This window comes from Bubalus bubalis, chromosome 11 (assembly GCF_019923935.1).
Source record: "Bubalus bubalis isolate 160015118507 breed Murrah chromosome 11, NDDB_SH_1, whole genome shotgun sequence".
Taxonomy (NCBI): Eukaryota; Metazoa; Chordata; class Mammalia; order Artiodactyla; family Bovidae; genus Bubalus; species Bubalus bubalis.
In genome coordinates, this window is record NC_059167.1 from 18,427,045 (window position 1) to 18,455,027 (window position 27,983).

The 27,983-nt window shown below is 37.7% G+C and overlaps 1 protein-coding gene across 10 annotated transcripts in view; it reads left to right on the forward strand.

Moving 5' to 3' along the window:
* The window catches only part of NUMB (NUMB endocytic adaptor protein), a 162,419-nt gene that overhangs the window by 41,007 nt on the left and 93,429 nt on the right, over positions 1-27,983 (forward strand). For 9 of the 10 annotated variants that reach the window (XM_025295244.2, XM_006055215.4, XM_045162034.1 and 6 more), the window contains exon 2: positions 3,034-3,165. The exons of the other annotated variant lie outside the window; for it this stretch is intronic. The gene's annotated coding sequence lies outside the window, so the exon portion shown is untranslated. The remainder of the gene's footprint in view (positions 1-3,033; positions 3,166-27,983) is intronic. 10 annotated transcript variants of the gene reach the window in all.

A 27,983-nucleotide genomic window follows, 5' to 3' on the forward strand; every position in this document is an offset into this window, starting at 1 on the left:
AGTGGGACACTGTTTCCACTGTTTCCCCATCTATTTCCCATGAAGTGGCTGAGATAAATCTCCATGTTCCTTTAATTGTATTAGTTCATTATGATCAAATGAACTACATGTAAAGTGTTTTTAGTAGTTACGTACCCAGTCAATTTCTGGCATATTTAAAAAGCATTTGCTGCACCTATTGTTATTTTGGTATTTAGTTCTTTTTTAACATAATTGTTAAAACTGAAAGTAAAACATCAAAAGCATTATAGTCTGTTCTAGAATCAGGCTAAGGAAAAAATGAAGTAAAACACATTGTATGCTAAAAATATATTATGCAACTTACATCTGAAATTGTTTTGTTAGAGCATCTATTGAAAATGAATTTCAACTCTCCTTATTCTGTAGGTTTTTTATAATGTGATTATCTGAAAGTGGATGTTCATATAAAATAAGTTTCCAGTGTCTTCCAATTTTTAACTCAGTTTAACTTTAGAACCATACTCTGCTGCTGCTGCTGCTGCTAAGTCGCTTCAGTCGTGTCCGACTCTGTGCGACCCCATAGACGGCAGCCCACCAGACTCCTCCGTCCCTGGGATTCTCCAGGCAAGAACACTGGAGTGGGTTGCCATTTCCTTCTCCAATGCATGAAAGTGAAAAGTGAAAGTGAAGTTGCTCAGTCATGTCCGACTCTTCATGACCCCATGATCTGCAGCCTACCAGGCTCCTCCGTCCATGGGATTTTCCAGGCAAGAGTACTGGAGTGCCAAGTACTTCAAGTGGAATGAGAAGTGCCAAGAGTACAAGGTTGCCATTGCCTTCTCTGTTAGAACCATATAAGCCTTTCCTATGTATTCTGAAAACTCAATGTAGTAATACCTGGAAATGTAATTGAAATATAAAATAAATGAAAAAATAATGTAAATGTAAAGTAAATGAGAAAGAAATTACAGATAAGCTTAACATTGAAATAATTAAATTTAAAAGAATAAAAGGACATGTCTTGTTAATTTACACTACACTGGTGTATGGGGCTTTTGAGGTCAGGGACTGTGTTATATGTATTTGTGTTTAGCACACATACTAAAGGACTCTTTGTTTAGTGTTTTTTTTTTTGTTTTGTTTGTTTTTTTAAGAGTCATTAGAGCAAATGTTCCTAGTTCTGGTAAAAATCTGTTTTGTTTTTTCTTTATTTAGTTGAAGAAAAATATGAAAGAGTAGTCTGGGGTCATGCAGCCTATTTTTTTTTTTTAATATCAATCCTGCTTAGTAGTTTTGTGATGTTGAAAGTAACTTCTCTATACCTTAGTTTTTCTAGTTATAAAATTATAATATTAATAGTCCATTTCATAAGCATTGTTATTGGGATTAAGTGAGATAATTCATGGAAAATGTTTTGAAGAGTTTTTGGTAAATAAGTACTTTCAAGAATATTTTTTAAAAAAAGAATATTAATTGCTGCTAGTCTTTTTATTCAGGAAAAACCACTCTTGGGATTGTCGATGGTGAATTTATTTTGCTTTTCAAAACAGGCATACGTATCCAGGTTCCAATATCATAGGTTTGGGTGATTAATATACACACTTAAAATTATCTTTGAATAAAAAATCTTAAGAATTTTTACTTTCAAGCCACTATAACTTTAATTCCTATGGGGGAAAAAGAGAGCATTCATTTAATAAGTCATTTTTGCTTTATAAACTATTTGATACCTCTTCTTTACAAGGCATTGTACTATGTGCTAGAAATGTAAAATAGAGCAAACTTGGTGTGTCCTTCTGTTAGAGGCTGGTAGAGAAAGGTACCACTGAGCATAAATCGGTGTTGAAATAATTCCTTTTGTGCCAGATCATTTTATTAAGCCAAACTTTTGGGTGGATTGACTCTTTGCCTTTAATATCATTTGTCATAGGTGCAAAACCTCTATTTGAAGACTTAACTCATTAAATTGTATCTGAAGTTTATGTGTTGATTTCCCTGTTACATTGGGAGATTTTTTTTAGGGCAGAGATTAGTCTGAAATATTTCTAGGGCTCCTCAGCCACTGGTAGAGTACTTGTCATATATTAGGTATATAATATTAGTTGAGTAATGAATAAATATTTAGAATGTTAGAAGTAAAAGGAATTTGATTCATGTAAATAATATTAGACACTAGAATTTCTAAAAATTTTAGATCATTTACATAGGGTATAACTTTTGATTTTGACTCTTTAGGGTATTTAAAACACAACTAGTACTGTCTATCACATCATCTTATAAAAGGAGCCATTTTAACACCAAAATAGTAGGAAGGACGGTTTCATAGTAGCACAGTTTGGTAACTTTAAACTCATATTTTGGTCATGGCTGGCACCTATTCAAGAAATGCAGTCCTCTCCTTTTAGAGGTGATGTATCTTAGAGAAGTATCTTAAGTTCTTACAGCAAGGCAGAATGATCACTGAACTTAAAATCCAGGTCTTCTGACTCTCAGCCCCAAATTTTTATCCTGTCCCCTCAGTCTTCATCACATGATGAGATTCAGTTCAGTTCAGTTCAGTCACTCAGTCGTGTCAGACTCTTTGCAACCCCATGGACTGCAGCATGCCAGGCTTCCCTGTCCATCACCAACTCCTGGAGCTTGCTCAAACTCATGTCCACCAAGTCATTGATGCCGTTGAACCATCTCAACCTCTGATGCCATTGAACCATTTCATCCTCTGTCACCTCCTTCTCCTCCTGCCTTCAATCTTTCCTAGGATCAGGGTCTTTTCCAATGAGTCAGTTCTTTGCATCAGGTGGCCAAAGTATTGGATCTTCAGCTTCTGTATCAGTCCCTCCAATGGATATTCAGGACTGGCACAGACAATTTGTGCCTTCACTAAAATCTTGTAATTGTTAAGAAGCAGAGCCAGATTAAATCTGTATTACCCAAATCCATTTTAGTGAAACCTGTGGATTCACTTCTGTGTAATCTTACCCTCCTCTAACAGCCCCTGTTCAGTTGTAGAGATGGAATTATAAGTGACTTTAAAAAGACATCTATAGCATTTTCTTTGTTTGAAAATTTCAGATTTGGGGCTTAAGCAGCTTCTTTCAAGGAAGAAGGCCAGTGCAGCTGCTGTTATAACCCAAGATCTTGATCCACATCCATAGATTGGAATACTGGTGGGCCAGCAATCCTCAGACACCTCACTCAGGACAGGTAAGTGAAGGAATCAGGATAAGAAAAGTAGGATGAATGCTAATAGTCTTCCTTCCTATATCTTATTAGATGCAAGCAGCTGACTGCCTTTAAGAATTTAACCCTTTAAGCTGGTTAAAAACAAAGCATTTGAAATCTTATTTGGTTGGGGCAAAGGATTTTTAAGCTTGTAAAATATGTGTCAAATGTTACCTGTGGTGAAATTTAGGATAATTAAAGTTTTTTTTCTTTCTTGTTTTGTGCATTTTCCAGATTGTATTTATGAATTTGTATTATTTATTTATTGTTGTGTAACAAACCACTCAAAACTTAGTGGTTTTAGACCTATCAGTCATTTATTTTGCTTGTGTATCTGTAATTTGGGTAAGGCTTACTTGGTGGGGACAGCTTGTCTGTTAACAAGTGGAATGAGATGGGGCTGCTGGAGGAAAGGGGATAGCTCATTCCCCTGAGCTGTAATCATTTGAAGGCTTGCTCACTCTTGTGTCTGTTGGTTAATGCAGGCCGTTGGTACGGGCCTGGGCTGTAGGCCAGAACACCTATGTATGACCTCTGTTTTTCACTTCTTGGTTTCCTTACAGCATGTTGGCTGGGTTCCAAGAGAGAGCATCCCAAAAGAGCAAGGTGAAGTTGTATGGCATATTTGACTTAGTTTTTGGAAGTCACATACTGTTACTTTGCTCTCTTGTATTGGTTGAGGTAGTCATGAAGGTCTCCCCAGGTTCAGAGGAGTATAGAACCCTACCACTTGAAGGGAAGAGTATCAGCATAAGATTATAAGAGCATATGGCATGGAATCTGCCATTGTAGCCATTTTTGAACTATGTGATTTGCCACGATTTGCATTACTTTTAAGATAAAGAATATAAATGTATAAATGTATTAAATGAAAAAGATGAATATTTGGATGAATGTGCATCCAAAAAAAAGATGAATATTCCTGGAGAAGGAAATGGCAATCCACTCCAGTACTATTGCCTGGAAAATCCTATGGACAGAGGAGCTTGGCAGGCTATAGTCCATGGGGTCACAAAGAGTTGGACACGACTGAGCGACCTTTTTTTTTTTATGGTGTATGAGTCCAATAAGAATTTTGTGTGCTCTTGTTTACTGAAATATACTGAAAATAAGATGCCTAAACAGGAAGAAGTAAAATCAGTTTTGAGTTTTATTTCATATCAACAAAGCATGCTGCTATAATCAAAAGTAGAGACAAAACTTTATAAACAAGAAGAAAAATAAGATTTGTAGTTAGGTTTTTTTGTTTCTAGAAAATGCTAGTCGTTTTTGTTCAAAGTCTACTTGGGTGTTTTTTTTTCTTGTTTATTTTAATAATTTGAGAATTATTTGGGAAACTGGTTTCTAATATAGTAGATGTGAAATGTTTAACAAAATATTTAAAATTTGTGGCAGGGAAGTGATTGTCATAGCATAGAATTGACCATATTAATCTTTTTTCTTTTTTTGGTTGCATGTAGTACTTTTGCCTAGAAAATCCCGTGGACGGAGGAGCCTGGTGGGCTGCAGTCCATGGGGTCGCTAGAGTCGGACACGACTGATCGACTTCACTTTCACTTTTCACTTTCATGCATTGGAGAAGGAAATGGCAACCCACTCCAGTGTTCTTGCCTGGAGAATCCCAGGGACGGGGAAGCCTGGTGGGCTGCCGTCTGTGGGGTCGCACAGAGTCAGACACAACTGAAGTGACTTAGTAGTAGTAGCATATGGGATCTTGGTTCCTTGACCAAAGCTTGAACCCTTGCCCTTTTCATTGAAAATATGGAGACTTAACCACTGGACTGCCACAGAAGTGGCATCATTCTTTAAGTGTACAGTTCAGTGGTACTAAATATGTTCACACTATTTTGCCACCAATCTCCTAAATCTTGCAGAACTCTAAATCTTGCAAAATTGAAATTCTACCCAATAAACACCTCCCTATTCCCCTCTCCCTTTAGCCCCTGGCAACCTACATTCTATATTCTGTGTATAAATTTGATCACTCTAGGTACCTCATGTAAATGGAATTGTAAACTCTTTATCCTATTGTGACTGGCTTATTTCACTTAGCATGGTGTCCTTGAGGATCGTACATGCTGTAGCATGTATCAGTTTCTTTCATTTTAAGGCTGAATAACATTCCATTGTTTGTGTATAGTACATTTAATTTATCCATTCATCCTTTGTTGGACCCTTGGATTGCTTCCACCTTTAGGCTATTGTAAATAATGCTGTTACGAGTATTGGTATACAAATATCTCTTTGAGCCCATGCTTTCAGTTCTTTTGTGTGTATACCCAAAAGTGGAATTGTGGTACTTTGTTTAAATTTTGAGGAGCTGCCATACTACTTCCATAGCTGCTGCACCATTTTACAGTTTCACAATGTAAAACAATAGAGAAAGGTTCCAGTTTCTCCACATCCTCACCAACTCTTGTTTGTTTTTCAGTAATGGTCTTTCTAATGGGTCTGAGATAGTATCTCCTCATGGCTTTGATTTGTATTTTTCTAATGATTAGTAATATTGAGCCATCTGAGCATCTTTTCACGTACTTGTTGACTTTTATACAAATACAGTTTCTTTGGAGAATATCTGTTCAAGTCCTTCACCTTTTTTCTAATCAAATTGTTTGTTTTTTTTTGTTGTTGTTGAATTGTTGAAGCTCTAGATGTTAACTGCTTATCACATAACAAGATTTGCATTCTCACTATCACTGTCTTATATTTAGGTCTCAGTGGTGTCTTTCAACTATCAGATAGGCCCCCAACCAGCCTTTTTTCTTCCAACTTTCTTTTCTAGTCTGTTAGGAAGTTACTTTGCATAGATACCTGCATTACTTTTTACATTACAGTAGATGCTTACCTCATTTTACTGTGCTCTGCAGATACTGCATTTTTTACAAATTTAAAGTTTGTGGCAACCCTGCATGGAACAAGTCTGTTTATGCCATTTTTCCAGCAGCATTTGCTCACCTCGTGTCTCTGTGTCACATTTTGGTAATTCTCACACTATTTTAGACATTTTCATTTTCATTATATTTGTTATGGTGTTCTGTGATCAGTGATCTTTGGTGTTACTGTTGCAAAAGATTATGACTCTGAAGGCTCAGATGGTGATTAACATTATTCTTAAATTAAGGTATGTACATTGTTTTCTTAGACATAATACTCTAAATATTTAGACTATAGTGTAAGCATGACTTTGCTCCAGTTTTATTGAGACATCATTTAAGTGCTGTGCTGTGCTTAGTCACTCAGTCACGTCCGACTCTTTGCAACCCCATGGACTGTAGCCCACTAGGCTCCTCTGTCCATGGGGATCTTCCAGGCAAGAATACTGGAGTGGGTTGCCATGCCCTCCTGCAGGGGATCTTCCCAGCCTAGGGATGGAACTCGGGTCTCCTGCCTTGCAGGAGGATTCTTTACCATCTGAGCCACCAGGAAGTACAGCAGTGTATAAGTTTAAGGTATACAGCATAATGATTTGACTCATATACATCACAAAGTGATTATCACAGTAAATTTGTTGTTGTTCAGTCACTGAGTCATATCCGACTCTTTTCCATCCCATGAATTGCAGCACACCAGGCTTCCCTGCCCTTCACTATCTCCTAGAGTTGCTCAAACTCATTTCCATTGAGTCAGTGATGCCATCTGACCATTTCATCCTCTGTCGCCCCTTTCTCCTCTCAGTGGACAGTGGCTCAGACGGTAAAGCGTCTTCCTACAATGTGGGAGACCCGGATTCAATCCCTGGGTCGGGAAGATCTCCTGGAGAAGGAAATGGCAACCCACTCCAGTATTCTTGCCTGGAAAATCCCATGGACAGAGGAAACTGGTAGGCTACAGTCCATGGGGTCGCAGAGTTGGACACGACTGAGTGACTTCACTTTCTTTCTTTCTCCTCTCAGTGAAACTTATCTGTCATCTCATAGTATAACAAAAGGAAAAACTCCAGTCCTCCAGGCTCCTCTGTCCATGGGGATTCTCCAGGCAAGAATACTGGAGTGGGTTGCTATGGCCTCCTCCAGGGGATCTTCCCAGCCCAGGGATCGAACCCAGGCCTCCTGCATTGCAGGTGGATTCTTTACCAACTGAACCTCCAGGGAAGCTCATAGTAAAATTAAAAGAAAAAAATTTTTCCTTGTGACAAGAATTCTTAGGATTTACTCTCTTAACTTTCATTTATGACATACAGCCATATTCATTATATTTATCATGTTGTACATTATATCCCTCGTACATACTTATAACTGGAAGTCTGTACCTTTTGATTGCCTTCATGTAATTCTCCCCTTCTCCACTCTCCTCCCTCTGGTAAACACAAATTTGATCTTTTTTTCTGTAAGTTTTGTTTTTGATGTGTAGTTGACATACAGTCTCCAAAATTCAGTTTTAGAATATCTTCATTTCCATCCTCCCTGCCAAATTCCTTGTACGTGTTTGCAGTGAATTCTTGTACCTATGTCCAGCCTCAGGTAGTCAGTAATCTACTTTGTATTTTAAAAATTTGCTTTTTCTGGAGATTTCACGTAGTTGGAGTCATACAATATGTGATCTTATGTCTGGCCTTTTTCACTTACCTTAATTTTTTTTTTAAACTTTTTTTTTGATGTGGACCCTTTTTAAAGTCTTTATTGAATTTGTTACAGTATTATTTCTGTTGTTTATGTTCTGGTTTTTTGGCTGTGGTGAGGCATATGGAATTTAGCTCCTTGATCAGGGATCGAGCTCATACCCCTGCGTTGGAAGATGAAGTCTTAACCACTGGACTGCCAGGGATGTCCCTAGCTTAATGTTTTTGAGGTTCATATTGTAGCATGTATCAAGCAGCATTGTTCCTTTTTATTATTGGATAGTATTCCATTGTATGGCGATACCACATTAAAAAAATTGACTCATTGTTTGATAGACCTTTGGATTGTTTCTCCTTTTTGACTGTTATTATATTTTTTTATATTTATCATCTCATGCTTTAAACCTTTTTTACTTATGTGATTAATATGTGACTCTAGTATTATCCAGATATAGTATAAATGCACACACATTGAAGGATACGCTAAAAATATTTTAGTAATGGGGTACAGGATCAAAAAAATTTGGAGGTCACTGTTCTAGTCCAGAGCAGTCAGAAAATAGAAAGTAACCAGAATTATCCTAAGTCACAGGTCTGATTTACCACTCATAATTATACTGCTTGTGAAATAAATTTCTAAATGTGGTGTTTAAGGAGCCCTACCTTATGCGCCTAAACTCTTAACTGTTTTCTAGCTACCACTTCAGTTTTACAGCACACTGCTTCCTTTTAGATTATTTTCACCAAATTCTTTGTAGTTCTTCAATACATTCTGCCTTTGAGCTTTTGCCAGCTATTCCCTTTGCCTAGAATGCTGTTTCCTACCCACCTTAGCCTCTTGGGAGTACTATGATACATTATTTAAACTCCAGATAAATTGCCTCTTTGAATTGCTCAGTGGCTCACCCAAGCCAGTTTAGCCACTTCATCTTCTGTGATACCTCTGTATGTAGTATCTACCTTTATTATAGCAACTCTCAAACTAAATTGCAATTATGTATTAGTATATCTGCATCCTTCACTGGACTGCTGTGTCCTTGAGGACAAGGAATAGGCCTGTTCATCCAATATGTGTTGAATAAATGAATGAGTAGTAGCCTCATGGGGGAGTCCCTTGCATGATCCTGAGAGTAAGTACCTTGTTAAAATCTGTGCTAGGATACCTCACTTGCCTCATCCTAGTTTAGACGCTATGGTGGTGGTTTAGTCACAAAGTTGTGTCTGACTTTTGTGACCCCATGGACTATAGCCTGCCCGCCAGGCTCCTCTTTTCATGGGATTTCCCAGGCAAGAAAACTAGAGTGGGTTGTCATTTCCTTCTCCAGGGGATCTCTTCCTGACCCAGGGATCAAACCCAGGTCTCCTGCATTGCAGGCAGATTCTTTACCATCTGAGCCACCAGGGAAGACCTGTTAAGTAGGTTAGGTTAAATTTTTTCTTTTTAAAAATGTGTATTTGGGTACTTTCTCCCACCCCCTTGATACGATTGTCCTAAATCCAGAGACTATCAAGATTTGGATAATTACTTGTTAGATGCAGAATTTTTTTTCTGTTTTTGGTGGCCCCCTGAGGCTTGTGGAATCTTAGTTCCCTGACCAGGGGTTGAACCTATGCCATGCTGTGTCAGTGCCAAGTCCTAACCACTGGACTGCCAGGGAATTCCCAGAATTTTCTAATTTTATCATTTTTGGAATCATTTAGAAATCTAGCTTCCCTCCGTATTTTCTAAATTAAGCCTTGTCTTTTTCAAAAAAGAAGAAAAAAGTAATGCCACACTACTATCTAGTGGAGATGCAGAGTTTCGCGTTTTCAAAAGGGTCATTAATTTAGTTGGAAAGATTAGTAGCAGTTGTTAATGGCAAGTTTCAGGACAATCAAGGTGATATGTTGAGATTTCTGCCATAAGTAGTATTTATTTCTTCAAAAGGCCTTCAGATAGTTTGATCTTAAGCACAGAGAAAGAAGGCTCTTGATACTGAATCATTTTAGGAATTAAAGATTTTCATTAGTAAGCAGAGTGAATGATATCAGAATTCCTATGTAGAGCAGGACAACTGTGGTTTGGAGAAGCTGAAAAAGAACTTTTTCTCAGTGGTTGTGCCAGTGGTGAAATGATAACAATACCAACTGCTGTTTATATTTATTTGTGTACCAGATGCTATGTTAAGCCATGTATATTTTCTCCTTTAATCTGGATGAGGTAGATGGTTTTACAGTTGAGGAGACTGAAGCCTAGACTGATAAAATGACTTTGAAAGCCAGAAGGAGAATTTAAATCCAGGATTAATTCCAAAGAGTGGATGCTCTTTCCACAGCACATAGTACTGATTTCGGTGTCTTTTACTATCTTATTTTTTAGGCCAAAGGATAGACGTTAAATTGGATACCAGGAAGGTAGAATGGAAAGTTGATTTTATAATCACCTTCTATTCTTGTTTTATAGTATGGCATTGTTGTATATAGATAAGAAATTTGAGGGCCAGCCCACTCCAGTATTCTTGCCTGGAGAATCCCATGGATGGAGGAGCCTGGTGGGCTACAGTCCATGGGGTCGCAAAGAGTTGGACATGACTGAGCGACTTCACTTTCACTTTGGGCTTCCCTTGTAGCTCAGTTGGTAAAGAATCTGCCTGCAGTGCAGAAGACCCAGGTTCGATTCCTGGGTTGGGAAGACCCCCTGGAGAAGGAAATGGCGACCCACTCCAGTATCCTTGCCTGGAAAATTTCATGGACTGAGGAGCCTGGTGGCCTGCAGTCCATGGGGTTGCAAAGAGTCGTGCACAACTGAACTACTAATACTTATAGTAACTGATAGCATTACAGCTGTTTGTTTGAAGTTGAATGTGGTTATTACAATTTCAAGTTAATCCCATTTTAAAGGATCAGTTTTAATTGTTTTATCCTTACAAGTTATAACTAAATTCCCTTGTGTTCTATTTGCCTGACTTTGGGGGAACTAAATTTTAATATTATTTCTTTTAAAAGAAACTTTTATAAGAGAAGGATTAAGGAAATGTCTCTTTCCATGTTACATGTTTCTTCATTTTTTAAAAACTATAGTATAGTTGATTTACAATACTGTGTTAGTGTAGGCAAAGGATTCAGTTATATACATATATATGTATTTTTTTCAAATTATCTTCCATTATAGGTTATTGCAAGATATTGAATATAGTTTCCTGTGCTAGACAGTAAATGCTTATTTCTTCATTCTTTTGTATGCAAAAAATTATTTGTCATTCTGTAGATTTTGATTCATAAACTAAACTAAAATACAGAAGCTGAAAGTTTTGATGTAGCTCAAAGTTCTCTCATACATTTTGTTTGAAAGACCTTTTAATAATTGAAGTTCAATTCAACAAATTTGTACTAATCAATTCATTGAGGATGTTGAGGTAGGTAAGAAATGGGAGCCAGAACTTCATGGTCTTAAAGCATTTTAAATCTATTAGAAGAAATCTATTAGGAGAGATGGAACTTGTAAATAACCATAAAAAAGAAATTATGTGTCTTACATAGATGCCAAATTTCAGTGTGCAACTTACAGTACTTCTTGAGTTTATAGGTGAGAAATATTCTTACTTGCTTTCTTACTTGCTTCATGGATATGGCATTTGATCTGTGCCCTGAAGATTGAGTAGTATTTTACCTAAGTTGGAGTCTGAAAAAAGGTCAGTTTACATTGAGGAGTTACTTAAGGACGAGGAAGAAGAGTGGAGTTGCCCCCCTGGTTCATTAAGTGAGGTGTATGGTTTCTGAATCTTTTCATTTCTGTTTGATTTTTTTTTTTTTAGACTGGACATATTTCAGTAGTTTTATTTTTTTGAAAACATTAAATTGGGAGAGAAAGAAAAAGTATATTTTAATTCAAAGGACATTGAAATCTTATTCACAACTTTTGGTTACTTTATTTTTCAGTTCTAAAATTTCTATTTGCTCTTCTTTGTCTTCTGTTTTTTTTTTTTTTTTTTGCTGGTGATTTCTAACTTAACACTTATTTCAAGAGTGTTTGATATTTATTTGAGCATTTTTACAATAACTGCTTTAAAGTCTTTATGGGATAATTCCAATATCTAAGTTCATCTCTTCATCAATGTTGTATTTTCCCATGTGAGCTGAGATTTTTGTGGTTCTTAGGCTGAGTAATTTTGGTTTGTATCCTGGACATTCAATCTGAGTGTTATAATGAGATTCTAGGTTTTGTTTACTTTCTGTGGAGAATGTTGATGTTTTTGTTTTAGCATTCTGTGGGTTGTGATTCCAATGTCAGTTCAGTCTTCACAGCTCTGTCAGTGCTTTTCAGATCTGTCCCATGTGCGTTCCTCTCACCGGTCAGTCAGGGATTTGGTTGGAGGTCTGCTCATTTTCTCTGTTTTCAAAGGTTATATTATGTTAATTGGCATCAGATTCATACCTTCACAGGTTAAGAGGGAGCTCAGAGCTCATAAACAACTTTGTGGAGATATTTTCTCGAGAACAGGGAGAGCAAAGGAAAAAACAATGGAGTTTGGCTTGCCCACTTGGAAGCAGGGTTCTGCTGAACAGAGAGGAATAGTCCCCTCAAGAGTTTTCGCTGCTGGAGGCTTCCATTCCTAATTGATTTTTCTACTGTTGATTTGCATCCACCACAGAAGGCCTAGGGACTGCGACATGCGAGTATGGAGAGAAAGGAGAATGAAAAAAATACCCTAGTGATTTCCCTGCTTTCTTTGTACTTGAGGAGTTCCCTTTAGAGAAGCCATGGGCTACAAAGTCGAACACGACCGAATGACTGAACACTACTATTTTCTGTCCTTGAGCCAGAGCTAGAGGGTTTCTCTGGTATCTCTCTGCCTCCACCATTGAGTTCACTTCTGGGTTTTGGGCTGTGCTGAGTTCAGGCTGGGGGTACTAGAGGAGGAAAAATGCTAAACTTACAGCAAGTGCGTTGATAAACAGCAAGTTCTGTTGCTTTTCAAAGATCTACCTGTAATGTTTACATTTCAGAGTCTTCACATAGCTGTTCATGCGTTCTATCCAGGTTTTATAGTGTTTTTACTAAACTGTTGGAAATTCTTCCAACATTTATGTTTTACCATTTTGTTTTGATATAATTTTAAATTAATGGGAAGTTGTAAAAAGATGACAGGAAGGTTCCGTGCCCTTTACCCAGTGGTTACATCTTATATAGCTAAAACACAATACTCAAATGAGGAAATTAACATTAACACCTACTTTTTATCATGGAACTTTCAAATCCATAAGAATATTGAAAGAATAGTACCATTACCTAATACCATTATCATACCTAGGAATATTAACAGTGTGAGTTTTTTTGGACAGTAGTCTTAATGTTCCAGGTGTCTGTTTTGATGCTTGAAGGCTTAAGTTATTGTTCACGGAGATGACCTTCTGGATGAATACTCTTATTGATTAATTTGAGTGTCTGGGCTCTTCCAATGTGTGCAGTTCAGAGCCTAGAGAGCTTCTTGATTCTATATTCTTATTCTGTCTCATGCTTCCCTCAGCTCAGACTTCTTGCAGTACTCTAAGCAGATACTCATTACAGTAGTCCTTATCAGAAGGTTAGAACTTTGTCAGGCTGATTTATTACTTACATAGAGTTTCTGATATGGTGAAATAAAAGGATTGTATAAAGTGTAAGTAATTGAAAATCTGACTACAAGGCTTAAACAAAGAGAAGTTTGTTTTCCTTACATAAGCCTGGAAAGGCAGTTGCTCATGTTGCTTCAGTGACTCAACAGTGTTGGGGCCCATATCTTTGTAATTTGCTTTGCCTTCATGGTCCTAAGATAACTGCCACAGTTCCCCCACCCACAGTTACAGAGGACAACAAAAGATCCAGGCCAAGAAAAAGCTTTCCTGGAAGTGACTTGCTCATAAGTGCTGCTAATGTCTCATGGGCCAAAATGGGTTTTATGGACACTTCTAATTGGCCTCTATAGTGAGAGGCAAGAAGGAAGGAAGGATTGGGAGTGGCTTTTTGGGTAGTCAATAAATAGTATCTGTCCCGATTGTATGATAGCATTCATTTTACTTTAGAAATGCATTCATGTTGTTTCAGTATAATGTTCAACACATAGGTTTATAATTACATAATAACATCTTTCTGGGTACTGTGGGAAACACGGAAACAAAATGAATTTTAAATAGAGATTGTGAGATTTTGGTAATGCAAGGTGAAACTGGCTTGAATTCTGGGACTTGGTATAATGGTTTTGTGCTGGGAATTTCAGTTATTCTTTTTTGCTCAACATTATTTTAAGATTTAAACATAATGTGTAAATCTAGTTAATATCTACTGACTGTTGTATAATATTGCATTTTATGTGCATTTCTACATTTTACTTATTTATCTGATAACAGATTTCTAGGTGTGGCTTAAAAATTACTAATAGAATTGCTGTGAACTTCCTTATACATTATCCCCTGTTGACTTGTACAAAGGCTTCTCTGTAGTCTACACTGAAGAAAGGAATTCCTGATTTATGATCCATACCCATACTTAATTTCACTAAATACTGCCAGATTGTTTTCCAGAATGGTTGCCCAGTTTATGCTCCCACCGGCAGTGTATTGGAGTTCCCATTTCCTTAAATTCTCACCAGCATTTGGTTTTATCCATCCGTTTAGTCTCTTCAGTCTGATGGTAATAAAGTAATATTTTATTTTAATTTACATTTCTGTGATTGTGAGGTTGAGCATCTCTTTACTTAGACATCGTTTGTCTCCCTTGCATATTGACTAAAAAAGTTACCCAAATAATACTTGTTAGTTGTATTTATTTTTGAAACTACAAATAGGCAAATATAAAAAGGTTATCTCTAATACTCTAATACAGAGGTAATTGCTATTAATATGGCTATATCGTTCTGATCTTTAAATGATGCATAAACGTACAAATTCATATATACACAATTTCATAACTTAAATTTTCACTTGCCAATAATTTATGACCATTTTGTTTTTCTAAATCATCAACTCACCAGAACCAGTAATTAAAGAATTATGCAAGCCCATATTATTGGTAACTTGGTGTTAAGTATGGTGGAAGTAGTTAAACTAAAGAAACTGGCAAAGGCTACAAATCAGGGCTTCCCCTTCCCTGCTCATTTCCATCCATATTATTGGTAACTTGGTGTTAAGTATGGTGGAAGTAGTTAAACTAAAGAAACTGGCAAAGGCTACAAATCAGGGCTTCCCCTTCCCTGCTCATTCCATCCATCCATTTTATCAGCACACTACTGCTTATATACATTATATCAGTATAGATATACTTCATTTTCAGTGGCTTCATAGAAGTCCATTTCTATGTATCAGTGGTTCTCAGTATGGTTCTTGGACCAGCGGTATCAGTGTTAACTGGGAATTTGTTAGAAATGCAAATTCTTGACCTCTACGCAGGCTTACAAAATCAAAAACTCTTCTGTTGGGTCCCAGCTATGTCTTAAAAGCTCCTTAGGTGATTCTGATGCACGCTAAAACTTGAGAGGCACTGTGTGTGCAGATGTACTGTAAGTTACCTGATGGAGGTGATGACATCTATATGGTAAATTCCTAGATAAGTGTTCATTTAAAAGTCTTGCATGTGTATTGCCAAATTGAATTCTAAAAAGGCTATATTGGTTTCCATTCCCACCTCAAGTCTACATCAACTTCATTTTAGATTCTATTCCATGTAGAGAAAAGTAGCTGTATTAAAGATCTTACTTCTTTTTTAGCTGTTTGTATCTTTATATACATCCTAAAACTCAGCTCACCTGCATTATTGTCAGCAATAAAATACCTTTTGTTATTTATACTTTTAAAAAGAGAACAATTGAGACAGAAAAAACAAAAACTATGCCTTTCTTGCTGCAGAACACATCTAGCATCACATATAGGCTATATTGGTGAGTACCTACCTTTAATCCCTGTTGTAAATGGTTAGTTGAGGCTTCTTTCCTTACCTCTGGTATGTTACATCATTCTGAAACATGACTTTAAAATATACGAAGACTTGCTTGCTGTGAAAGTTGCTACTAATGGTGCCAAGGTGTTAAAATGGGGAAAAGATCCCAGCAAGAACTTGTCCCTCTTGGCCCATATAGACAATAGGCTGCAAGTACTTTATTTTGAAGGCTTTTATTAGATTTGGAGCCAGTATTGGGAATTTTTTTCTATATAGCCATTGTATATTTTGACATTCAAATTCTAAAATTTTACTCATTTACTATAAATTTGATTTTATCTACTTTTAACATCTGACATTGGGGAAGAGAATGGCTAGCATTTTGACTGAAACTACTTTAAGAAAATAAAAAGTCTAGCAGTACATTTATTTCAGTTCTTAAGTAAAGATGAATGTGAGTGAATTTCTGGCTTTTTTCTGGAATTTATATTATATCTGGAATGTTGTATATTTCTAAATTTTGTTTCTAACAGTGAGTGAAATATGATAAAGTGAATATAAATATATTTTACAGCAACATGAATGTTGGCTACAATGCATTATTTTTTCACGTAAACTTATTCCTAGTGAGCTTAAATGTGTTCCGTAGTCATCAGTGTGATTTAGCTTGCAGGATTTCCACTTTTTTCTTCTAGAATTTGTCAAAATTCTTGAAACTTTCTGGAAAACAAATTCAGTAAATAGAGTTTTTTTGACATTTCTTTCATTTGAACCACTGTTTTTTGTTTTTGTTTTTTTTTGGCACTGTGGCTTGTGGGATCCCAATTTCCTGACCAGAGACTGAACCCAGGCCACAGTAGAGAAAGCCCAGAATCCTAACCACTAGGCTACCAGGGAACTCCCTGAACCACTGTCCATAATAGGGAATAGTAATCTTGCTTCTGCAGGAACTTTTGGTCTGATACGAAATAAATCAGTTGACTGAATGTGTATCTGTCAGTTTTCGTCTTTAATATTTTATTTACAAATGATTAAAAATGAGTTTTCAGAGCCACAATAGACAATATTGATTTTTAAAAGAAATAATAATTATGTATAAATCATTTATTCTAATAAGCTTCTACCAAATTTGCTTTCATAGTGGAATCATTAAAATGTTTTAAGTCATTTCTCACTTGAAAAAAAAGTCCTCACAGGAAGGATGTCTTACAAGGGAGAGGTTTTCCATAATTTCCATTATAGTGATAAGATTTTTTCTATTCAGTTCAGTTCACTCAGTCGTGTCCAGCTCTTTGGAACCCCAGGGACTGCAGCATGCCAGGCTTCCCTGTCCATCACCAACTCCTGGAGTTTACTCAAACTCATGTCCATAGGGTCAGTGATGCCATCCAACCATCTCATCCTCTGTCACCCCCTTGTCCTCCTGCCTTTAATCTTTCCCAGCATCAGGGTCTTTTCCAATGAGTCAGTTCTTCGCATCAGGTGGCCAAAATATTGGAGTTTCAGCTTCAGCATCAGTCCTTCCAGTGAATATTCAGGACTGGTTTCCTTTGGGACTGACTAGTTTGATCTTGCTGTCCAAGGGACTCTCAAGAGTCTTCTCAAACACCACAGTTCAAAAGCATCAGTTCTTCAGTGCTCAGCTTTCTTTGTAGTCCAACTCTCACATCCATACATGACTACTGGAAAAACCATATCTTTGATTAGACAGACCTTTGTCAGCAAAGGAATGAATGTCTCTGCTTTTTAATATGCTGTCTAGGTTGGTCATAGCTTTTCTTCCAAGGAGCAAGGGTCTTTTGATTTCATGGCTGCTGTCACCATCTGCAGTGATTTTGGAGCCCAAAAAAATAGTCTCTCATTGTTTCCATTGTTTTCCCATCTATTTACCATAAAGTGATGGGATTGGATGCCATGATCTTAGCTTTTTGAATGTTGAGTTTAAGCTGGCTTTTTTGCTCTCCTCTTTCACTTTAATCAAGAGGCTCTTTAGTTCTTCTTCACTTTCTGCCATAAGGGTGGTGTCATCTGTGTATCTGAGGTTATTGATATTTCTCCTGGCAATCTGATGAAGCAAAGCCAGCTTGTGCTTCATCCAGCCCAGTGTTTCTCATGATGTCTTCTGCATTTAAGTTAAATAAGCAGGGTGACCATACACAGCCTTGACGTACTCCTTTCCCAATTTGGATCCAGTCTATTGTTCCATGTCTAGTTCTAACTGTTGCTTCTTGACCTGCATACAGATTTCTCAAGAGGCAGGTCAGGTGGTCTGGTATTCCCATCTCTTTCAGAATTTTCCACAGTTTATTGTGATCAACACAGTCAAAGGCTTTGGCATAATCAATAAAGCAGAAATAGATGTTTTTCTATTAGACTTCTTAAAAAAAAATCTGATTATCATTTATTACCTTTCCTTTGATTTATAATCTCAGTAATTAGAGTTGGGCTGATAATATATGTCGTTACTCAGTCATGTCTGACTCTGTGACCCCATGGACTGCAGCATGCCAGCCTTCCCTGTCCTTCACCATCTCCCAAAACTTGATCAAACTCATGTTCAGTGAGCCGGTGATGCCATCCAACCGTCTCGTCCTTTGTTGTCCTCTTCTCCTCATGCTCTCAGTCTTTCCCAGCATCAGGGTCTTTTCCAGTGAGTCAACTCTTTGCATGAGGTGGCTAAAATATTGGAGTTTCAGCTTCAGCATCAGTCCTTCCAATGAATATTTAGGACTGATTTCCTTTAGAATTGACTGGTTTAATCTTGCAATCCAAGGGACTCTCAAGAGTCTTCTCCAACACCACAGTTCATATGAGTCTCAACAGAATCTTTGTGGATTGCTAGATACTAAGGGCTTTTAAAGTATTTAGACTTCATTATATAGAACAAATTTTGAATTGAAATTTTCTTTACTTCTGTTTTGTTTTGTTGTCAGAATTTCCTGGTAGTATTCAGTTAAGACTCAGGGATTTTCTTCTAGAGATTAGGCAGCTTTTCTTCCCTTAGGAGAGTTATTCAAAGTCTTTTTTTCTTTGTGGTATGTGCTTACCAGGCAGAGTAGCGACTGTATTCTAATAAGAAAACCTTTTGCCAAAATACCCAATAGAGCAGAAAACTGACCTACTTAATGCTGACAAGCTTAAAAAAATCTATGGAATTGTACCAGTATTGAATCAACTTCTTCCTTCTCTTGTGGTGGATAGGGTGGGGTAAAGAAGAGGGTAAAAAAAGGAGACTGAACTGCTGTAGGGGAGTAAATGAATATTTAATTACCTGAAATGATTTGATTAAAAGCTATTCATTTTGTACCATTTGAAGGGGTCTAAAATGTAGCAGTTCTTTATAGATCTCTTTAAACCATAAAAAAAAAAAAAAGAGGCCTAGGAAATTGCTAGGGCATTCATGCTAATAATCTAGAAAAGCCCTGTAGTTAAGGTTGTCGGTTAGCATTTCCTGAATAATTGTTTGTTTGTTTTTGCAGGATATGGTAAATTTATTTTAAAATTTCAGTTATAGTTTTACCAGTGTAGTACATTTCAGAATTTTTAGATACTGAAGCAACAAAAAAAGAATGTTCAAAGTATTTATTTGTAGCCGGTGACTATGGGCATTAACTTTATCAAACTTGTTTCAACTGTTATCCAATCTAATTTTAAGTACTCTCAGTATCACTAGCTTTAAATTTTAGAGGTGTGCTGTTTAGTAGAGAAGCCACTAGCTGATGTAGCTATTTAAATGTAAAGTAAATGAATTAAAACCGAATACATTTTAAAAGTAGTTCCTCCATCAAAGTAGCCATATTTCAAGTGCCTACTAGCAAATGTGTCTAGTGGCTACTATACTGGGTAGTATATTGCCAAATTCAGACTTAAATTGAGGAAAGTAGGGAAAACCACTAGACTTTTCAGGTATGACCTAAATCAAATCCCTTATGATTATACAGTGGAACTGAGAAATAGATTTAAGGGCCTAGATCTGATAGAGTGCCTGATGAACAATGGACGGAGGTTCGTGATATTGTACTGGAGACAGAGATCAAGACCATCCCCATGGAAAAGAAATGCAAAAAAGCAGAATGGCTGTCTGGGGAGGCCTTACAAATAGCTGTGAAAAGAAGAGAAGCGAAAAGCAAAGGAGAAAAGGAAAGATATAAACATCTGAATGCAGAGTTTCCAAGAATAGCAAGGAGAGATAAGAAAGCCTTCCTCAGCGATCAGTGCAAAGAAATAGAGGAAAACAACAGAATGGGAAAAACTAGAGATCTCTTCAAGAAAATTAGAGATACCAAGGGAACATTTCATGCAAAAATGGGCTCGATAAAGGACAGAAATGGTATGGACCTAACAGAAGCAGAAGATATTAAGAAGAGATGGCAAGAATACACAGAAGAACTGTACAGAAAAGATCTTCACGACTAAGATAATCATGATGGTGTGATCACTGACCTAGAGCCAGACATCCTGGAATGTGAAGTCTAGTGGGCCTTAGAAAGCATCACTACGAACAAAGCTAGTGGAGGTGATGGAATTCGAGTTGAGCTATTTCAAATCCTGAAAGATGATGCTGTGAAAGTGCTGCACTCAATATGCCAGCAAATTAGGAACACTCAGCAGTGGCCACAGGACAGGAAAAGGTCAGTTTTCATTCCAATCCCAAAGAAAGGCAATGCCGAAGAATGCTCCAACTACCACACAACTGCACTCATCTCACCCGCTAGTAAAGTAATGCTCAAAATTCTCCAAGCCAGGCTTCAGCAATACGTGAACCGTGAACTTCCAGATGTTCAAGCTGGTTTTAGAAAAGGCAGAGGAACCAGAGATCAAATTGCCAACATCCGCTGGATCATCGAACAAGCAAGAGAGTTCCAGAAAAACATCTATTTCTGCTTTATTGAACTATGCCAAAGCCTTTGACTGTGTGGATCACAATAAACTGTGGAAAATTCTTCAAGAGATGGGAATACCAGACCACCTGACGTGCCTCTTGAGAAATCTGTATGCAGGTCAGGAAGCAACAGTTAGAACTGGACATGGAAGAACAGACTGGTTCCAAATAGGAAAAGGAGTACATCAAGGCTGTATATTGTCTTCCTGCTTATTTAACTTACATGCAGAGGATATCATGAGAAATGCTGGGCTGGAAGAAGCACAAGCTGGAATCAAGATTGGGGAGAAATATCAATAACCTTAGATATGCAGATGACACCACCCTTATGGCAGAAAGTGAAGAGGAACTAAAAAGCCTCTTGATGAAAGTGAAAGTGGAGAGTGAAAAAGTTGGCTTAAAGCTCAACATTCAGAAAATGAAGATCATGGCATCCGGTCCCATCACTTCATGGCAAATAGATGGGGAAACAGTGGAAACAGTATCAGACTTTATTTTTGGGGGCTCCAAAATCACTGCAGATGGCGACTGCAGCTATGAAATTAAATGACTCTTACTCCTTGGAAGGAAAGTTATGACCAACCTAGATAGCATATTCAAAAGCAGAGACATTACTTTGCCAACAAAGGTCCATCTAGTCAAGGCTATGGTTTTTCCAGTGGTCATGTATGGATATTAGAGTTGGACTGTGAAGAAAGCTGAGTGCTGAAGAATTGATGCTTTTGAACTGTGGTGTTGGAGAAGACTCTTGAGAGTCCCTTGGACTGCAAGGAGATCCAACCAGTCCATTCTGAAGGAGATCAGCCCTGGGATTTCTTTGGAAGGAATGATGCTAAAGCTGAAACTCCAGTTCTTTGGCCACCTCATTCGAAGAGTTGACTCATTGGAAAAGACCCTGATGGTAGGAGGGATTGGGGGCAGGAGGAGAAGGGGATGACAGAGGATGAGATGGTTGGATGGCATCACTGACTCAATGGACGTGAGTCTGAGTGAATTCCCGGAGTTGGTGATGGACAGGGAGGCCTGGCGTGCTGCAATTCATGGGGTTGCAAAGAGTTGGACACAACTGAGCGACTGAACTGAACTGAAGTGTATGTTGGTTGGCAAGCTTTTGGCTAGGGTAGGGTTGGGGAGTTCTTTTTGTGATCTTTTTTAGCAGGCACATTTCATTCACTTGATGACTCAAAGTTCTAAGAGAGGCAGAGATTGAAATGTTCAAGCACTTTTCAAGTCTTTGCTGTATCACATTTTTTAATGTCCCATTGGCCAAAGCTCAAATTCAAAGGGTAAAGAAAATCAATTCCTCTTGATGGGAAGAGTGGCGTCTTGATAGGAAGAGTAGCAAAGTCACATTGTAAAGGAGTGTGCATAAGGAATGGGAGAAATAACTGGCCATTTTTGTAGACAGTCTACTGCTGTTATTTTCTGGATAATACAAGTACCTACAGCTCTTTATTGGATTTATCATTCTCCTTCTGTTTTTTGTTTCTTTGTTTGGGTTTTTTTACTTTTGTTTTTATTATTGTTTTAAATAATTCAGTTATTTAATTTTACTCACATTTTCTCTTTCTAGTATTCTTGAGTCTTTCCTGTGTTACTGTGCTTTCATCTGAGATGATTTTCTTTCTTCTCAGATAATTTTTTTTTTTAAATTTTTAAATTGAAGCATAGTTGATTTACAATATTGTGTTAGTTTCAGGTAGTGAATATTCACTTTTTGTCTGAAAGTACTTTTTATTTTGTCTTCACTTCTAATGGACATTTTCGTTGGGCACAGAATTTTGGGTTGGTAGTTACTTTCTTTGAGCATTTTGGATATATCATCCCATTACCTTTTGACTCCATTGTTTTTGTTAGAGAAGTAATGTCTTTGGTTTTCATGTTTTTGTTAAGGCTTTTAGCTGGTTTTCTTTATATCTAAGGTGCTTGAGTTTCATTTGTACTCTTGAGTCTGTAGCTTGATGTCTTTTGTCAGGTTTGGCATATTTCTTCTGATATTGCTTCTGCCCCACTCTTGCACTCACTTTATCTGGGGGTCTAAGTATGGACTGGAAGAAACACAAGCTGGAATCAAGATTGCTGGGAGAAATATCAATAACCTCAGATATGCAGATGACACCACCTTTATGGCAGAAAGTGAAGAGGAACTAAAAAGCCTCTTGATGAAAGTGAAAGTGGAGAGTGAAAAAGTTGGCTTAAAGCTCAACATTCAGAAAACGAGGATCATGGCATCTGGTCCCATCACTTCATGGCAAATAGATGGGGAAACAGTGGAAACAGTGTCAGACTTTACTTTTCTGGGCTCCAAAATCACTACAGATGGTGATTGCAGCCATGAAATTAAAAGACGCTTACTCCTTGGAAGGAAGGTTATGACCAACCTAGATAGCATATTCAAAAGCAGAGACATTACTTTGCCAACAGAGGTTTGTCTAGTCAAGGCTATGGTTTTTCCAGTGGTCATGTATGGATGTGAGAGTTGGACTGTGAAGCAGGCTGAGCGCCGAAGAATTGATGCTTTTGAACTGTGTTGTTGGAGAAGACTCTTGAGAGTCCCTTGGACTGCAAGGAGATCCAGTCAGTCCATTCTGAAGGAGATCAGTCCTGGGTGTTCTTTGGAAGGGCTGATGCTAAAGCTGAAACTCTAATACTTTGGCCACCTCATGTGAAGAGCTGACTCATTGGAAAAGACTCTGATGCTGGGAGGGATTGGGGGCAGGAGGAGAAGGGGATGACAGAGGATGAGATGGCTAGATGGCATCACCGACTTGATGGACGTGAGTCTGAGTGAACTCTGGGAGTTGGTGATGGACAGGGAGGCCTGGCGTGCTGCGATTCAGGGGGTCGCAAAGAGTCGGACACGACTGAGCGACTGATCTGATCTGATCTGAAGTATGTATATATTAGATCTTTTATAGTTTTTCTTGCCAAGAGAATTGGTCTAATACAATCTACTGTATAATAATTTGTAATGGATTTTAGAGCGTTTTTTTGCATCCTGAATATCTGTCATATGCTGTTCAGTATTTTTCATCTTTTTTTCTCATCTGTTCTTCATCTATATATTTTCTGTTGACCTGTTTTCTATTTCATTTAGTGTCCAATCTGTTATAAGGGTGTGTTTTATTATTAATTTTATATTATGTATTTTTTAGTTCTAGAATTTTAATTATTTTTCTCGTTGTTATACATTCTATTTCTGTGGTGAAATTCTCATCTACTTGGCTGAACATATTAAACACAGTTTTTTAAAAGTGTGTGTCTAATAATTTCTAGATCCCCTTTTGATCTTTTTCTCTTGTCTTCTTTTTCTTGTGGCTTTCAGTCATTTGGTCTTGTCTCCTAGGATTGCTAGTAATTTAAAAAATGAATGTCAAACATTAAGTATGAGAAATGATAGAGGCTCTTAATTGTGATATTGTTCACTGGAGAGGATTTAATTTTCTTCTGGTAATAGTTAAAAGTAGGAGCAGATGACTTTGATTCAGTACAGGCTTGGGATGACTTGAGGCTTTGTTTTAGGCTTCTTAAGGGTTGGTTTAAATCCAGTTTCCCTTTAGTCCTGTCCTTCAGAGGTATCAAATAGAATTCTGCAATGTTTGCCAGGGCCTCTCCATCTTGGCAGGCTCTGAACTATAAATTTTCTTTTCCTTGTATTGTGAGACTACCAAAAGTTCTACTTACCTTTTTTGCTTTAAAAGAGGCACTTTGCTTGGTTTTTGGCCTCTTGCCCCCACACAGGTTAGGATTCAATAAATACCCTGAGGGCAAAAACAGTACAGCATGTTCAGACTCGCTTTTCTGTGATTGCCTTTTCTCTGAAATCTTAGCCCCTCAAATCCTGCTTGTCTTGATAAGCCCTGAACTCTGATTTCTATGTCTGCAGGTCTGTGAGACTGCTAAACATTCTAGCTTGCAGCTAGTTGCCTCAAGAGGAAAAATCAGTGGAGAATGTTAGGCTTAACTATGCATTTCGTTTTTTGCCTGTATTTTGTCTTCTCACATCCTGGCTGTCTTCCTTGTTTACTTTTTGTTTTTAAATTCAATTTTTAGTTTTTCTTGCCAAGAGAATTGGTCTGATACAATCTACTCTATAATTATTTGTAATGGATGTCTCTACTTGTTATTAAATCATTTATCAAATAATATTATTAATTTATAATAATAAGGCATTATTATAATCAATTTAAAGCATGTATTAATCATTGCAATCAACTTGATGTATGAGTATCCTGCCTTTATGTACCTTATATTCTTTAGGGAGGAGAGCTACCAAGAACACATTTATTTATATTGTGATAAACAGTAGAGGAGATAAACAAGGTATTATGAGTTTATTGTAGAGTTTTAGTTCTATAGAGTTTATTATAGAGGTTTAGTTCAGATGATATGCGTGATCAAAGATAGCTACTTTGAGAAAGTGATATTTGAGCAGAGCTCTGAAGTGTGAATGGCAACCCACTCCAGTGTTCTTGCCTGGAGAATCCCAGGGACGGTGGAGCCTGGTGGGCTGCCATCTCTGGGGTCACACAAGAGTCAGACACGACTGAAGTGACTTAGCAGCTGAAGTGTGAATAGAATTATTCAATATCTCTGAACCAGAATTTTCGTATGTGTTAAATACCAATAATAGAAGAATTGAATGAGCTAAACAAATGAATGATAAATTCATAAATGAATGATAAATGAGCTCAGTAAATGATGAATGTGCTCAATAAATGATGGGCTTTTTTTACTATTATGGGCTTCCCTGATGGCTCAGATGGTGTAGAATCTGCCTGCAATGTAGGTGACCTGGGTTTGATCCCTGGGTCAGGAAGATTCCCCTGAAGGGAATGGCTACCCAGTCAATGGCTACTCCAGTATTCTTGCCTGGAGAATTCCACGAACAGAGGAGCCTGGCTAGCTACAGTCCATGGAGTTTCAAAGAGTCAGACTGAACAACGAACACTTTCACTTTTTACTATTTTACAACTATAAACCATGAACTTTGCTCTCAAGGTATCTGAACTCTGTGGGACATGATATACACCAATAATTACAATACATAAACGGTAATAAGGCCTTAAGCAGTGAAAAAAAGTGGTGATCAGAGGGAGCAGATGTTACATTCAGTTTTGGAGATTAGAACTGTTTAATAATGAATGTAATACATGTACTACACTTGAAGCTTGCTATTTCAAAAGCGAATTTAACATATAGCTATCTCATTTGTAAACTTTTACATTTTATCAGGCATAGCAACCAAATTTCTGATTTGTTCCCTTCAACCTACTCCACCTTGTATCTTTCTGTGTCTCAGTAAACAGCAACTCTGTCCTTGCAGTTGCTCACCCCAGCAACCTTAAGGTCATTTTTCATTCTTCACTTTCTCTCACAATGTTCATTCAATTCATCAGCAAAATCCTGTCACCTCCATTCTTAAGATACATCTTAAGATGACATGTCCTGGAAAATGTTGCGTATTGTGAATTTATTCATTTGGTGAAAGTGTTACAACTGCTTCTCCAGGTGTGGTCTCTTCTGGAGCTAGGGGCACAGATAGTGGATCACATACCTCTCTGACCTATCTTATCTCCACTTCTATCAGTCTGGTCCAAGCCACTATCACCTCTCACCTGGTTTAGTTTCAGTTCAGTCGCTCAGTTGTGTCTGACTCTTTGTAATCCCATGGACTGCAATACGCCAGGCTTCCCTGTCAATCACCAATTCTCAGAGTTTACTCAAACTCATGTCCATTGAGTCGGTGATGCCATCCAACCATCTCATCCTCTGTCGTCCCCTTCTCCTTCCGCCTTCAATCTTTGCCAGAATCTTTCCCTTCAATCTTTTTCCAGGGTCTTTTCAAATGAGTCAGTTCTTCGCATCAGGTGACAAAAGTATTGGAGTTTCAGCTTCAGTCCTTCCAATGAATATTCAGGACTGATTTCCTTTAGGATGGACTGCTTGGATCTTCTTGCTGTCCAGGGGACTCTCAAGAGTCTTCTCCAACACCATAGTTCAAAAGCATCAATTCTTCAGTGCTCATCTTTCTTTATAGTCCAACTCTCACATCCATACATGGCTACTGGAAAAACCATAGCTTTGACTAGATGGACCTTTGTTGATAGAGTAATGTGTCTGCTTTTTAATATGCTGTCTAGGTTGGTCATAACTTTTCTTCCAAGGAGCAAGCGTCTTTTGATTTCATGCCTGCAGTTACCATCTGCAGTGATTTTGGAGCCCCCAAAAATAAAGTCTGTCACTATTTCCACTATTTCCTCATCTGTTTGCCTTGACATGATGGGACCAGATGCCATGATCTTGGTTTTCTGAATGTTGAATTTTAAGCCAACTTTTTCACTCTTCTCTTTCACCTTCATCAAGAGGCTCTTTAGTTCTTCTTCACTTTCTGCCATAAGGGTGGTGTCATCTGCATATCTAAGGTTATTGATATTTCTCCCCACAATCTTGATTCCAGCTTGTGCTTCATCCAGCCCAGTGTTTCTCATGATTTACACTGCATATAAGTTAAATAAGCAGGGTGACAATATACAGCCTTGACGTACTCCTTTTCCTGTTTGGAACCAGTCTGTTGTTCCATGTCCAGTTCTAACTGTTGACCTGCATACATATTTCTCAATAGGCACATCAGGTGGTCTAGTATTCCCATCTCTTGAATTTTCCACAGTTTGTTGTGATCCACACAGTCAAAGGCTTTAGCATAGTCAATAAAGCAGAAGTAGATATTTTTCTGGAACTCTCTTGCTTTTTCAGTGATCCAGTGGATGTCGGCAATTTGATCTCTGGTTCCTGTGCCTTTTCTAAAACCAGCTTGAACATATGAAAGTTGACAGTTCACGTACTGTTGAAGCCTGGCTTGGGGAATTTTGAGCATTACTTTACTAGTGTGTGAGATGAGTGCAATTGTGTGGTAGTTTGAGCATTCTTCGGCATTGCCTTTCTTTGGGATTGGAATGGAAACTGACCTTTTCCAGTCCTGTGGCCACTGTTGAGTGTTCCAAATTTGCTGGCATATTGAGTGCAGTACTTATACAGCATCATCTTTTAGGATATGAAAGAGCTCACCTGGAATTCCATCACCTCTACTTGCTTTGTTTGTGGTGATGCTTCCTAAGGCCCAGTTGACTTTGCATTCCAGGATGTCTGGTTCTAGGTGAGTGATCATACCATCATGATTATCTGGGTCGTGAAGTTCTTTTTTGTATTGTTCTTCTGTGTATTCTTGCCACCTCTTAATATCTTCTGCTTCTGTTGGGTCCATACCATTTCTGTCCTTTATTGTGCCCATCTTTGCATGAAATGTTCCCTTGGTATCTCTAATTTTCTTGAAGAGATCTCTAGTCTTTCCCACTCTATTGTTTTCCTCTATTTCTTTGCATTGCTCACTGAGGAAGGCTTCCTTATCTCTCCTTGCTATTATTTGGAACTCTCCATTCACATGTGTATATTTTTGCTTTTCTCCTTTG